This window comes from Paramisgurnus dabryanus, chromosome 6, assembly GCF_030506205.2.
Source record: "Paramisgurnus dabryanus chromosome 6, PD_genome_1.1, whole genome shotgun sequence".
Lineage (NCBI taxonomy): Eukaryota > Metazoa > Chordata > Actinopteri > Cypriniformes > Cobitidae > Paramisgurnus > Paramisgurnus dabryanus.
In genome coordinates this window covers 44,015,875-44,029,019 of record NC_133342.1, presented here as the reverse complement: position 1 = coordinate 44,029,019, position 13,145 = coordinate 44,015,875, and the positions used below count along the sequence as shown (strand labels likewise).

The 13,145-nt window shown below is 35.6% G+C and overlaps 1 long non-coding RNA gene across 1 annotated transcript; it reads right to left on the bottom strand.

The window, feature by feature from the left end:
• Positions 1-3,322: 3,322 nt before the first annotated feature.
• On the bottom strand, positions 3,323-6,095 carry LOC135767243 (uncharacterized). The gene is made up of 5 exons (XR_010541965.1): positions 6,035-6,095; positions 5,388-5,447; positions 5,190-5,280; positions 5,012-5,091; positions 3,323-4,634 (listed from the first exon to the last, which is right to left on the bottom strand). It is a non-coding gene; the product is annotated as an uncharacterized lncRNA (long non-coding RNA).
• Positions 6,096-13,145: the final 7,050 nt, after the last annotated feature.

Here is a 13,145-nt window from a genome sequence, read left to right as displayed (position 1 = left end):
CTCGCTCCTGGCAAAATTACGCCACTCCACTCCTCGCTCCGCTCCCACTCCGCTCACATACTCTGATTGTTACTATATAAACCTAGACCTGTTAGGGGTGTGACGAGATCTCATGGAGGTGAAATGCTGGCCATTTCTCAAACAAAAAACTGCATCCTTAGGACTGTCTTATTACAGAATATTTACAATGATAACGTTTACTTTTATATAAATTGTTGTAAAATGCTTATGACTTGCGAATGAAATGCACAGTTAACTGAAATAAACCACCCTGCCTATGTGACCTCCACGGGATCAGCTTTCCATTTAAAACGGCCATTTTCCAGATATCAGCATGAAGTTGAGTTTGTGGAAAAACCTTTTACAGTGCAATGTGAATTCATTATATTTTGTCTTTTACCGCGATGTTTTGGTTTCCAATAATTTTCATCTGAGATGCGTTGTGTTTTTCTGTAAGATCAGTGCAGATGTGAAGAGTCTCAGTAGATTAAACCTTCACTCGGAGTTTACATCATTTAATGTCTGCATGTTCTTGCTCATGAATGACATTGGTTGTATCCTTTATATTGTAAAAGAATTAGACAAATGTTAAAGATTTAAATGGATTTCAACTTTGTTTGGCTAAAGGTAGTATAGTCCATTTGTTATATATACATAATATACATAAAATACATGATGCTGGTTTACTGTAATGTGTTTACTTGTTTTGATGCAACACATTCTCATCCCATGGCGTCAATATTTGACGCCACTTGACCATGCGTTAGTAGGAATCTTTACTGGACTACTTAAGAAGCTTTTGTTAAAAAGCTGCTAGTATTTAGCCATCTTGCTAATCAGACACAGATCTTCTCACACATGGAGGAAAAACTCAATCACCACCAGCATCCTCAGTAGTGGTACCGCACAGACATCTCTAGCTGTTGGACTGTGGAACTGGCAGTTAGCTTTCAAATAAAGTAGATTTTATCTTTGCATTTCCAAGTTAGTCAAATTCAGTTGTTTGACATGCTGCTGTCCTCTTTTCCTGAAGATGGCACTCCATTGGTAGATTTGAGTGACTTTAACATCCATCTAGACCAGGGTAACACATCCTACCCTGGAGAGTCAGTGCCCTGCAGAGTTTAGCATCAACTTTGATCAAACACACCTACCTGTTAGGACTGTCAAAATTATCAAATAAATATTTTAGATCACCGCAATGATTGCATATCTCTCTAAAAACACAAGGGGAAGCTGCAGCATCTGTATAAACGAGACTGGATCTAATGGTGCTCCTTGACTGACATTGTAATGCAATGCATTGCAAAGCCATTTAATACAGTGAAAAAACAGCATTTTAAGAAATGCTGCAGAACTTTTATAAGCAGTATGAATTGCCAGGTAAAACATACATTTCCAAAACATCAAATTCCAAATTTAGATGCTATTCTTAAGGATCTGATTTTTTTTTTTTTTTGCAGCCACTACAGACATGTGGTTTAGTATTAATATGACCATAGTAAGATTGTCTATTATTTAAGGCCTGTTCTGGTATAGTCAGTCTATTTTGATTGCATTTTTATTTTCTGGTATTTTCAGTTACACTTTATTGTGTTTTATTTCTTATGAAGAATTTTCAGTTTTTTAAAGATTTATTCATTAAAGAATTACTTTTTAAATATGTTTTATGTGTATTCCTATTTCTTGCCTGGTAAATCTTGCAAAAGATTGAATTTAAATAATCACAACAATGTGTAAAAAATTTCATAAACTAACAAAAAAATCTAAAAATTAAACGTCAAAGCCCTAAAACAGGCAATAAATCATCAAAACTGTCAAAATGTATTAGGCAATTAATCGTCAGCCAAATTTCATAATCGTGACAGCCCTACCTGTGATTTTGTAGTGATCATGAAGATATTGATTAGCTTGCTCAGCTGTGTTTGATTAAGGTTGGAGCTAAACTCTACAGGGCACCAGCTCTCCAGGGTAGGATGTGAGGAACCCTGACCTAGACAAACCTTAAGCAGTAGACTTACTAGAACTTCTGTTTTTGTTTGACCTCTTGTCCTCCAACCGATTGCACTTACAGAGGAGGACAACAACTAGAACGAGTCCTGGGGCCAGTTTTACTAAACAGGGCAAATTAGCGTAAGTCATACTTCGCAGCTAATGGGACATAGGACACTGAAAAGAACTGGAGTTTCCCATTCTTGCCTGATATAGGTTAATAAGCCACCCATACCATATTCATTCATGCACCCTAATACCATCAGATATTCTGACTTTTGAATTCAATGCTGATAACATGTTGGAAGGTATCCTTCATCTTTAGCCCAGTGGACATGATGTCTGTTTCTTCATACAATGTCAAATTTGGACTTCTCTGAACATAGAACACTTTTTTTCTTTAAAACAGTCCATTTTTAAATGAGCCTTGGCCCACAGGATTGTGTTTACCGAAAGTGTTTTCTGGAAGTATTCCTGGGCCCATTTAGTAATGACACAATCATGCCGATAAGTGATGCAGTGTCGTCTGAGGGGTCTGAAGACCACAGGCATCCAATAATGGTCTTTGGCCTTGTCCACACAGACATTTCTCCTGTTTTTCTAAATCCTTTGATGTTATGCACTGTAGGTTATGAAATTTGCAGGCCTTTGCAATTTGATGTTGAGGAATTGTGGAATACTTCATAATTAAAAAAAATATATATATTTTTACTCACTTGTTTACAGATCTCAAAGATATCCCTTTTATACTCACTGCATGAAAAGAGGTGTATCCGTACTAGGAAACTCCTGTAAACACCACTGATTTTCGGATGTATCTACTAGTTCCACTGAGGGTAAACTTCTAATTCCACCAAGTTAGGAAACTCCCGTAATGATACCAATTCGGATGTATCTTGCTGATGGGATATTCCTGTGGTATATGCAGCCATTTGTTGCCATGGCAAATAATCCCATTGAAGATTTTGTCAGGGGACATTTTCACACCTGCAGAGGTACTGGGATTTCACACCTTTGCACAATTCTAGTGTCCCCATTGGTGTTTAATCTCAACACTGATTGGTTGCTTTTAAAACCCCCTCCCAAAACTCTGACAACTATTGGGACACAACTTTGAAACTTTCCAGTTGAGATTATTTGATTGGTTACACTTTGTATTAAGCCCAACCCAAGCCCTCATAGCTTAGTGACTTGATTGGTTATTTGCCTGCTATGCAGATAGACTACAATCCCCCCCACTATATATATATATATATATATATATATATATAATATATATTTTCATATTCATATACACCCCAAAACCCTTATGTAAAATAAAAAACTTGAATTGAGTTTGAAATGTTTATTTAATAAAAAACTGAACAATTCACAATTGTCACAATAACAAAATAATATTATACACAAATATTTAAAGTTGCATACATAAACAATACTATTTAAACTCATAAATATACAGACAGAGAAAGCAATATTAGAGTAAAATAAAACAAAATAAAAGCAACAATGAAAATTACATTCAAAGCAGTACAATGTAATGTAGCAGTGGCGGCTCGTGACTGCTCATCCGAGGGGTGCAAATTCAAAATAAGTGTTCGGAGTGTCATGTGTGTTGCTTGTGTTTTTAAAATGTGTTTGTTGCTTCATGTAAACCATGTGCATCACGTGTTTAGTCAAAACACGTGATGCACATACACGCAGAACACATATTTTGAAATTGGGAACCACACAAATGACTGGCTATATACATGTTGTGACAGACTTTGCATCGAGAAGTCACCAGCTGCCACTGTAATGTAGTAAATATCTAAATAAAATGAACAACAACTATATTGATCTTGCTTTAAGAAATCAGTCCTACACTGCAAAAAAATGACTTTCTTGCATAGTATTTTTGTCTCGTTTTCAGTAGCAATATTATTTAAATAAAATGCTTTTTCTTGATGAACAAAATGACCTAAGAAAATAAGTCTAGTTTTAGACAAAATAAATAAATGCACACAATTTAAGTGAATTTGTGCTTAAAACAAGCAAAAATATCTGCCAATGGTGTGAGAAAAAATCTTAAGTTTTCTTTTTTCTTAAACACTTAATTCAAGCACAATTTTCTCACCCCATTGTTAGATATTTTTGCTTGTTTAGGCACAAATTTACTTAAATTGTATATTTTTTGTCTAAAAACTAGACATTTTCTTAGGTAATTTTGCTCATCAAGAAAATACATCTTGATTTAAGAATTTTTAGTTTTTCTACTAAAAACAAGATAAAAATCCTAAGTTAGAAACTGATTTTTTGCAGTGTAGATACAATTGCAGAGCTCTGTCTTGGAATTATTCAAGAATTTCTCACTGTAAAACCTAAAAGTTAACTAAACTCAAACCATTTAAGAAAACCGGTTGCATTAAACCATTTAAGTTTTAAAACACATAGATTTGAGTACTGTGACACTGTGCATTATTGCACAAGACTTAAGTTCACAGTACTCAAATGTATGTTTTTTTAAAACTTAATGGGTTAAGGCAACCGATTTCCTTAAATGGTTTGAGTTAAGTTAACTGTTAGGTTTTACATTGTAAAGCATATACTTGTCAGCAAAGGTAACGTTGATGCACCCTCATCTGGACAGACATCTCTTTGGAGCCCTTTGGAAATATAAAAGTACATATAAGTATTTGGCATAATACTAATACACATACACACGACAAATCAAATGACATAGAATTAAAGTTGTACATTTTAGAAAGTTTACATTAAACCAGTGGTTCTTAACGTAATTCCTGGAGGCCCACTGCCCTGCATGTTTTGTATATCGCTTTTATCTGACAGACGTAGTTCAGTTCATGGAGATCCCTTCTAATGAGCTGATGATTTGAATCAGGTGTGTTAAATAAGGGAGACATACAAAATGTGCAGAGCAGTGGGCCTCCAGGAATAACGTTAAGAACCACTGCATTAAACTGTACAAAGATACAACATTATATGATCAAAGAACTTCATAATACTTCATAAATCTTCTTACTTAATTGTTTGTGTTGATGTCCTCAGAGTCTCGGTGTTGTTCTGCAGCTTCATTACAGTAGGTTACTTCAATATAGTTGTCTATCAAACACAGAATAAAAAAATAGAATCACATACATCATAACACATCTATTTACGATTTAACCTCTTTAATTTAATAATTTAATTATTAAACTTACATCATTTTGGCCAGATTGCAGTGACATCAATTTCTTCAGTGTCTGGATCAGTCTGATGTTTTAGCTTTCACTGTTACTTCATTATATTTCTCTGGCAAACACAGAATTAAAAATTAAAATCACATATCACAATACATCCGTTTACTATTTAACATGTTTGATTTTAATTTAATGTAATCATTGAATGATTAAACATACATCATCTTTACCCAGAAACCTCTTCATCGTCCACAAAGTTGACCACAGTATACATGACCTCTGTAAACACAAACATGGATAGACTTCATATTTAAAAAGATGAAGAACAGCAAACATATAACGTTTAAATATATTATGACTCCAAGCATCTTTACAATTAGCACCTAGGTTCTCTTAAAGTGAACCTGGCTTTGTTACAAATCAATATAAAGCTATTAAAACAGTCTTGAAAAATAAGCAGCATCTACCAGAACTGAATGAGCTTTTAAAACAACAAAAGATCGTCTGTACCATTTAAAATAGCAGAGAGACACTTGCTAGCTGCTAACATTTCAAACACACGAGTTACTGTTGTTTTGTTTGTTTTAAGCAAATAACGTCTCATCTTGGCTTCTTTAAAGTTTTGTTTTTAAAAATTTAAACATCGAATTGATTCTTTTAACAGCCCGGTTTGAATGTTACTTCGCGTATTTTTAACCTCATGTTTACCGCTGTGTACCACTTATACCCTTAAAGTTTTACTGTTTGTGCTTTAAATTCAAACAGTTCTAGTATAAAGACAAAAACGAATCATAGTAAATAACATAATATGAACAAATAGGCAACCGATCAGCGTGATGCAGACAAATGAATTAAATCAAACTTACCTTACTGTTGATGAGCAAACAAACAAAGAGACCAGTCCAGGCAGTAACGGTTCGCGATTTTGAATTTTCCCGTCAAGCCCATAGGTTGAGCAGTCGCACCTGAAGGGTGGGGGCAGATGAGTGGGTGCAGGTGCATTCTGGTAAATGTAGTCCTTTTCTTTAATATACTTTTTTATAATCCGCATTTTCACACTATGCATTGTTCTTTATACTTGATTATTAATAAAAAATAAAAAATATTTTTATAAAGTTTATTACGTTTACAAAACATGTTTAGTTGACAAACATGTTAACAGTTCTTTGGAATGATGCTCAGATTTTCTTAAATATAAAATCTTTGTGAATCAGCAGCACCTTCTTGATGAAATACAAAACTCTTTAAACATGCCTCAGGAATTATCTCTGGGTTTAGTGGATTAACTGCTCATCATTGGAAACATTGAACGTATACCTAAATTAATTCTTACTTAAATATAAGTAAATATAAACTAATGCTGAGTTAAGACATGTAACTTACTGAACTTACTTAACTACAACATGAACTCAAATTAATTTATTGTAAATGACTGCTTTAACTAACAATGAAAAACATGTCATGTTGTAGTTAATGATGACTCTTCAATATGATATGCTGTAACTCAGCATTAGTTCATGTTAAAGTAAAAATACATGTATGTCTTTTTTCACTGTGATATATGGACCCTTTTTATATTATAAAGTCCCCATCTCTTTTGTTTAAATTGATTGATTGAAGACAAACATTATAATATGTGGTCTGACTTTGTGCAAGCATGCATTATCATATGCTAAAAGTTACCTCCTCAGATAGACTAGAACATTCATTGGTGCCCGAACATTTTCCTTACAAGGGCCAAACCTGACTGAGGGCCGTGGGCCAAAAGTAAATGTTGTTGTGTTATATTAAAATTAAAGTTGCCCTGATAACCCCTAATTTATAATTTTCTAAGATTTTAAAAATAAATAAGCAAACATTACTCTGTTTATGCATAACTAATGCAGTTTTATTTTCCAAGGCTTTTTGTAGAAAAAAGAAATCGTTTTGCCAATCAATTTTAAATATCCTTTTCTCTGTGTGCCACTGCTGCAACCTCTTCATTTTTAGCCTATAGTACCCGAGTTCATTAGGTTTCGTGATGCATTTTATACACCTTCAAGTATGCACGAAACATAAATAAATTAAAGGTCTTTTTTGGGCCAACTTTGGGCACCTCTGGACTAAAAAGTACAGTAGCTGACAGGTATCTGCAGATATGTTTACCCGAGTTTGTCAGTCTGTTTCACCCAACATGTTTTGCATCCACATGTGAAAGACTGTCTTTTAGATTATGGACCTGTCTATTGATATTTTTGTTTCTATTTTAAAAGATTTAATGAAATGGTAGGGTAGAATTATAATAACAATAGAAACAGTGAACTTCAAATCATGAGACATCAGCAAAAATAAGCAGCTTTACATTTCACTGACTAATTTATCAACATACTAGCTAGCAAAAATGAGTTACATGATGTCATTTGAACGGCTTCTTCTAAACGATGTATGCAGCATTGAGACATACGTGCACAATATTCTGACCTAGGGCAGTTGGAGACATGTTTTCAAAGTGTTGGAAATATATATTCTGAAATAACATTTGTTGCATTTCTCTTGAGTCAGAGACATAATTTTCACACATGAAAATGGTAATTGTGTCCATTGAATTTTAGTTATTTTGAATGATGCTTAGTTTCTTAAATAGACTAATTAAATTATATTAATAATAAGCATATTTAGAAAACACAGTTTTTATGTACCACAATACTGTATGTGCTGTCTTAAAGAGACATGGTTAACCCCCCACCCCACCCCACTCAGCTCTGAAAACAAAGAAGACACCTCTACCTCTGGGTCATTAACATATAAAAAGCCGTTCACACCTCACACCCACCGCTCCTCACAACCAGCTGTAAGGATTCCTGGAAACTTCCACCAGTTCCTTTATACATCCACAAACGTAAGGTTTCTGGATGTTTCACGAGTATACTTTGGTGTATTACCTTTCCAAGCACTCTGCCTCAAAAATCTGGCAAACTTAAAGTTTAGCAGGGATTTCCCATTCCGTATTTGTCCGTATACAGCTCTTTTCATGCAGTGACTATAGCCAATCATGTTATAGACCAGGGGCCGTATTCACAAAGAATTTTATCTTACCACTAAGAGTACTCCTAAATCGCACTAAAAGATTTTAGCTAGGAGTTTTCTCTTAAAGGTTATTCACAACGCCTTTCAGACCTACTCTTAGTAAGGAAAATTATAACTCCTAAACTAAGAGTGAGTCTTCTTGCTACGGGTGACGTCAATTCTCATGCAGGAGCTTCCTCGCAATTACCATGGTGATTGGTTGTTAGATGACAGGGCTATCATGCGTAACATAACGCAGACACACCAAATCATGGAATTATGACATCGAAATATGTAGGGATGGGAATCGAGAACCGGTTCTTAGTGAATCGATTCCTTTGAACCGTAAGCATGCCTGCTTAACGATTCCGCTTATCGGTTCCGCTCGTTGCAAATGACGTCACACACACGCTGTGTTGTTTTGGTTTAGAACGCAGCAAACATTGCATCAAGGCAGAACGATCCAAAGTTTGGTTATATTTTGTGGTGGGCAGAGCGAGGCTTCGCGAAACACTGAAACAGTTGAATCAGTAACTTATATTTCACGCGAACATAAGACAATGCGGTCGCGTTGCAGGACTGTCGCGTGTTTGATACACTATACACAACAACACCAGTGAGTCAAGCACCAGCGGAGCTAACGGGACGCCATCTGTTATTAATGCAGAAGGTAATGTGTTAATGTTAATGTGAGCGCCATTTCATTATGTAAACTTTTACTATACGGATAATATCCGGTGTCAGTGTCCATCAAATTGCTGACGGCCAGAGTCTGGCTGGCTCTCACACTGGCTCAGAGAGATTGCAGAAAGTATCTCTCGTGGACCTCTAGCTACTCCGTTTACAGAGGCAGGGAGGAATAAAATGACCGAGGCGAGGATAAACACATTTCACCGAGCAGTAGAGACGGACACTACTTAAGTATTTCTACTTAAAAGTACATTTTCAAGTATTTGTATTTTATCAGTGTTTTTGTATTTTTTTGAAAACATACATTCCAAATATTATCATAATTGTAACTCCACTACATTTCATAATTTCAAGTTTTTGGTTTATATTTAATATTTAAGTACATTAAAAATCTAGTAATGTTTTTTACTTTTACTTAAGTAAAAAGTACTTTTACTCAAGAAAAGCAAAAGTACACAATTTTTATGTAATTATGTATTAAATTAATTTTAATATGCAATATAAATACACAGTATGATTCTATGCTTTAGAATGTAGTGAACATTTGTTAGTAAAGTAAAGTAATTTTTTTCCAAGACAACACTCTGATAAAGCACAGATGCTTGAAAAATGAAACTAAAATACTCAAGTAGTGTCCCCCTCTGCCGAGCAGTGACTAAGTTTGTGGTAAAGGGTTTGCATCCGTTTGCAACAGTAGATGCCTCTGCATTTCGGTAGGTTTATTTGCTGTATTTTGTCCAGCATCATGTCTTTAAAAGAAAATAACAAATGCATGCATGACCAAAAGTTGCAGGTTTTATGTCAGTCTAGTTCTGTTTTATTAATTCCTAGTCCTATCACATTTACTGGTTGAGAAACACTGCCCTAGGCTATAGGTCCCTGGACTTTACTTTAAGAAGTAGCTCACCTACTTTTAAGTTTGTTCATGAGGTTGCTACACATAATGTGTTTATACTCTGTTCTGTGTCTTCTGAACAGATATTAAAGCGAGTTAATACAAACATACAAATTTGTACTTATTCCCTCACCCAATGAGAATCGATAAGAGAATCGATAAGGAATCGGATTGATAAGCAACATCGATAATGGAATCGGAATCGTTAAATTCTTATCAATTCCCATCCCTAGAAATATGTCTGTGTCCTACACAAAATAATAATAGTAATGTCATTGAAATGCATATATAATGTCATGTTGTGAATTAAATTAAATCAAAGTAGCGTATTACCCTAATGAAAACCGCAAATTGCCTAATAATGAAAAACAACATTGCATTAACACTTGCTTGGTTAATTGACATCCTATTAGCATAAATAGACTACTTAAAGCAAGAAAATGTTGCTCCTTTTGAAGTAGCCTAATGTAATAGTTAAATGACGGTGGATTATGAACTCGCCAAAACGGAAAAGAAAGCCCAACTGGACGCAGAATCAATAACTGCTGCTGGCCCAGTTGGTGCTGGAAAAAATAAACATAATAAAAGGGAAATTCGGCCAAGCGGTGATGCGCGGGTCAATGTATAAACAACCCACACCCGACCGACGTTTTCAACTAATCCGCCGCAATTCGGACCTCAAAGAAATAAAAAATAAATAGTGTACCCAACCTGCTCCCTGGCACACAATTTTTAAAAGTAGTATTTGTTTAAAATGGTTAACTGGCATCTTTATTTCAAACGACCCAACCGACCGCGACCCGAAAATCATAAAAAATGTTTTTGGATGACTCGTAACTGCAGTTGACCGCAGGCACCCGCTCATTTCGGATCAACCCGCGCATCACTGGGGAGAGGATTTGTTTGCAGATCAATGCAGCATTCCCGCTTGTGTCATGGACCCCATACGACTGCGAGAGGTGGTGGTATGCACTACAATCGCAGTGGAGGGTTGAGATTGCAGCCTTTAAACGGGCAAGCATGGCAACAGGTTGGCCTATAATATTAAATATATAATATCATTATTGTTTCATGTAATTCTAAAAAACTTCCTGCTTGTCATGAATGTAATGAATTATGAAACAAATGTCATTAACAATATGCTTACATTAAAGTGTGCTTTTAAATGTTATGTAGGCTATGCAATGCTTTTGAGTAGGTGAAACTGTCGTGTTAAGCCATTTTACGATCCTTTGTGAATAGGTCTTAGTGAGTTAGGAGTCCTCTCGACTTCTTTTAAGCTGTCCCAGACTTAGGTGCTACTTTTACGTCTAAAATGCTTCGTGAATTACTCTTAGTGAAAAAAATTAGGAGTTAGGAGTGAAACGCCCATTATTTTTAGGAGTTGCTCCTTAATATTCGCCAGTTTGGAGCTACTTTTAGCCTTAAAATTCTTTGTGAATACGGCCCCTGATGTCACTTAACTTAATTAGTCACTAGATGTTCTCCCATCAGAATAGAAATATATTTTTTTCAAAATATATTGCTTTTTCAGCCTTTTCCTGCCCTGTGCTAACTTTTTGTTTGAAGGGAGTCTTGCCAGGGGTGTAATTCCATGTAGAACCACCTCTGGTAGGAGGGATAGTGTATAAACGATTTAACGTTTTTTTAAAGTATTTACTATCAAATATAATATAAATAATTACCAAAGCCATAAACTTGTACTAGGCACTTTGATAACTAGATAATTTGTGACCCTGTCTGTGAAAACCAGGCTAGAGTTTTAGCCTGTAGGCAAAAATGGACACACACACACAGACAAAGAAAAAACAAACTGTTCTCCGCACCACTTTGAGAGTCCTACAATGTATAACTTTTCCCCCAGCACTTTTCCACTTCACATATGATTGACTTCACATAGCATATTACAATGCTCTCTTAAAAACAAATCATTAATAAAACATTCATTTATTCATAAAAAGACATAAGCTGTAAGATGAAAATGATTATTATGTAAAACACATTTCAATATCATAACATCATTTCATTATTCGTAAAATTGGTTATATGAATAAGGCACACATTAACTTCTTTAGATAGATAAACACATATTAAGTCTTTTACTGCATTACTGCTTCTAAGCAGACACTTTAATCATTATTAATAACCATCTGTTAGGGAGGAAAACACACACACACACACAGAACAAGCACAGGAGATTCTGTTCTTCAAGGTTGAGCTGCCATGCCCATTAGGTTATTACAGTGCATTGAAAATGCGCTGTACTGTTCTTACTGGGCTTTTTATTATTATTATTATTATTATTATTATTATTATTCTTCCAACCAAATTTCCGCAATTAATACGGCTCGAACCGTTTAACTTAGAAACTTCATTCAAACTCTCAAACGTGCGGACTATTCGGGAATAGTGTGCTATGACTTTTATAAGCAATCGGGGGTACGGTCTACGCCCCAGGGGCGAAAAAGCAGCCGAAAAATCCCATAGACTTAACATTGCGACAAACTTTGACGAGTCGTAGCTCAGACCTAGGATTTCACAGAAACTTGTGACTTGCCACATTTGAAGAGGCTGGCAGGCTCTGTAAGAACATACCTCACAATGGGGTGTAAGTTGTACCCCTGGGGTGTAAGAGGTCCCCAAATTTCCCCATAGACTTATAATGGGGCAGGAATCATGCCCATATAAGGAACTAAAAACGTCCCGAATGGGATATCTTTGCAGCGCAGTGTCATAGAGACATGGGGGTGGGCTCATTTTACTCAGGCATCCAATCAGTCCCTTAGGATCCTTATTGAGCTATCAAGCCACGCCCCTAGCAACCATTTTGGGCACCCTAGCAACATCTCCCATAGACTGCCATTATAAAATGCCCAGATGGATATCTTTGCAGTACAGTGTCACAGAGACATGGGGGTGGGCTCATTTTACTCAGGCATCCAATCAGTCTCTCACCATCCTTATTGAGGTATTAAGCCACGCCCCTAGCAACCAAATATGAGCAGCCTAGCAACATAATAAACAAAGCCTTATATCTCTGGATCCGGACATCATAGAGACATGGGGGTCGGGTCTTTGGGTCATATTAGCTTCATGCTAGCTTCATGCTAAGTCATGCTAGTTTCATGCTAGCTTTATGCTAATTTTATAATAAATCTTGCTAACTTAATGTTAAATCATGCTAGCTTCATGTTAAATCTTGTTAGCTTCATGCTAAATCATGCTAGCTTCATGCTAATCATGCTAGCATCATCTTAATCATGCTAGCATCATGCTAATAATGCTAGGATCATGCTAATTTCATGCTAATTTCATGCTAACTTCATGGTAATCATGTTAGCATCATG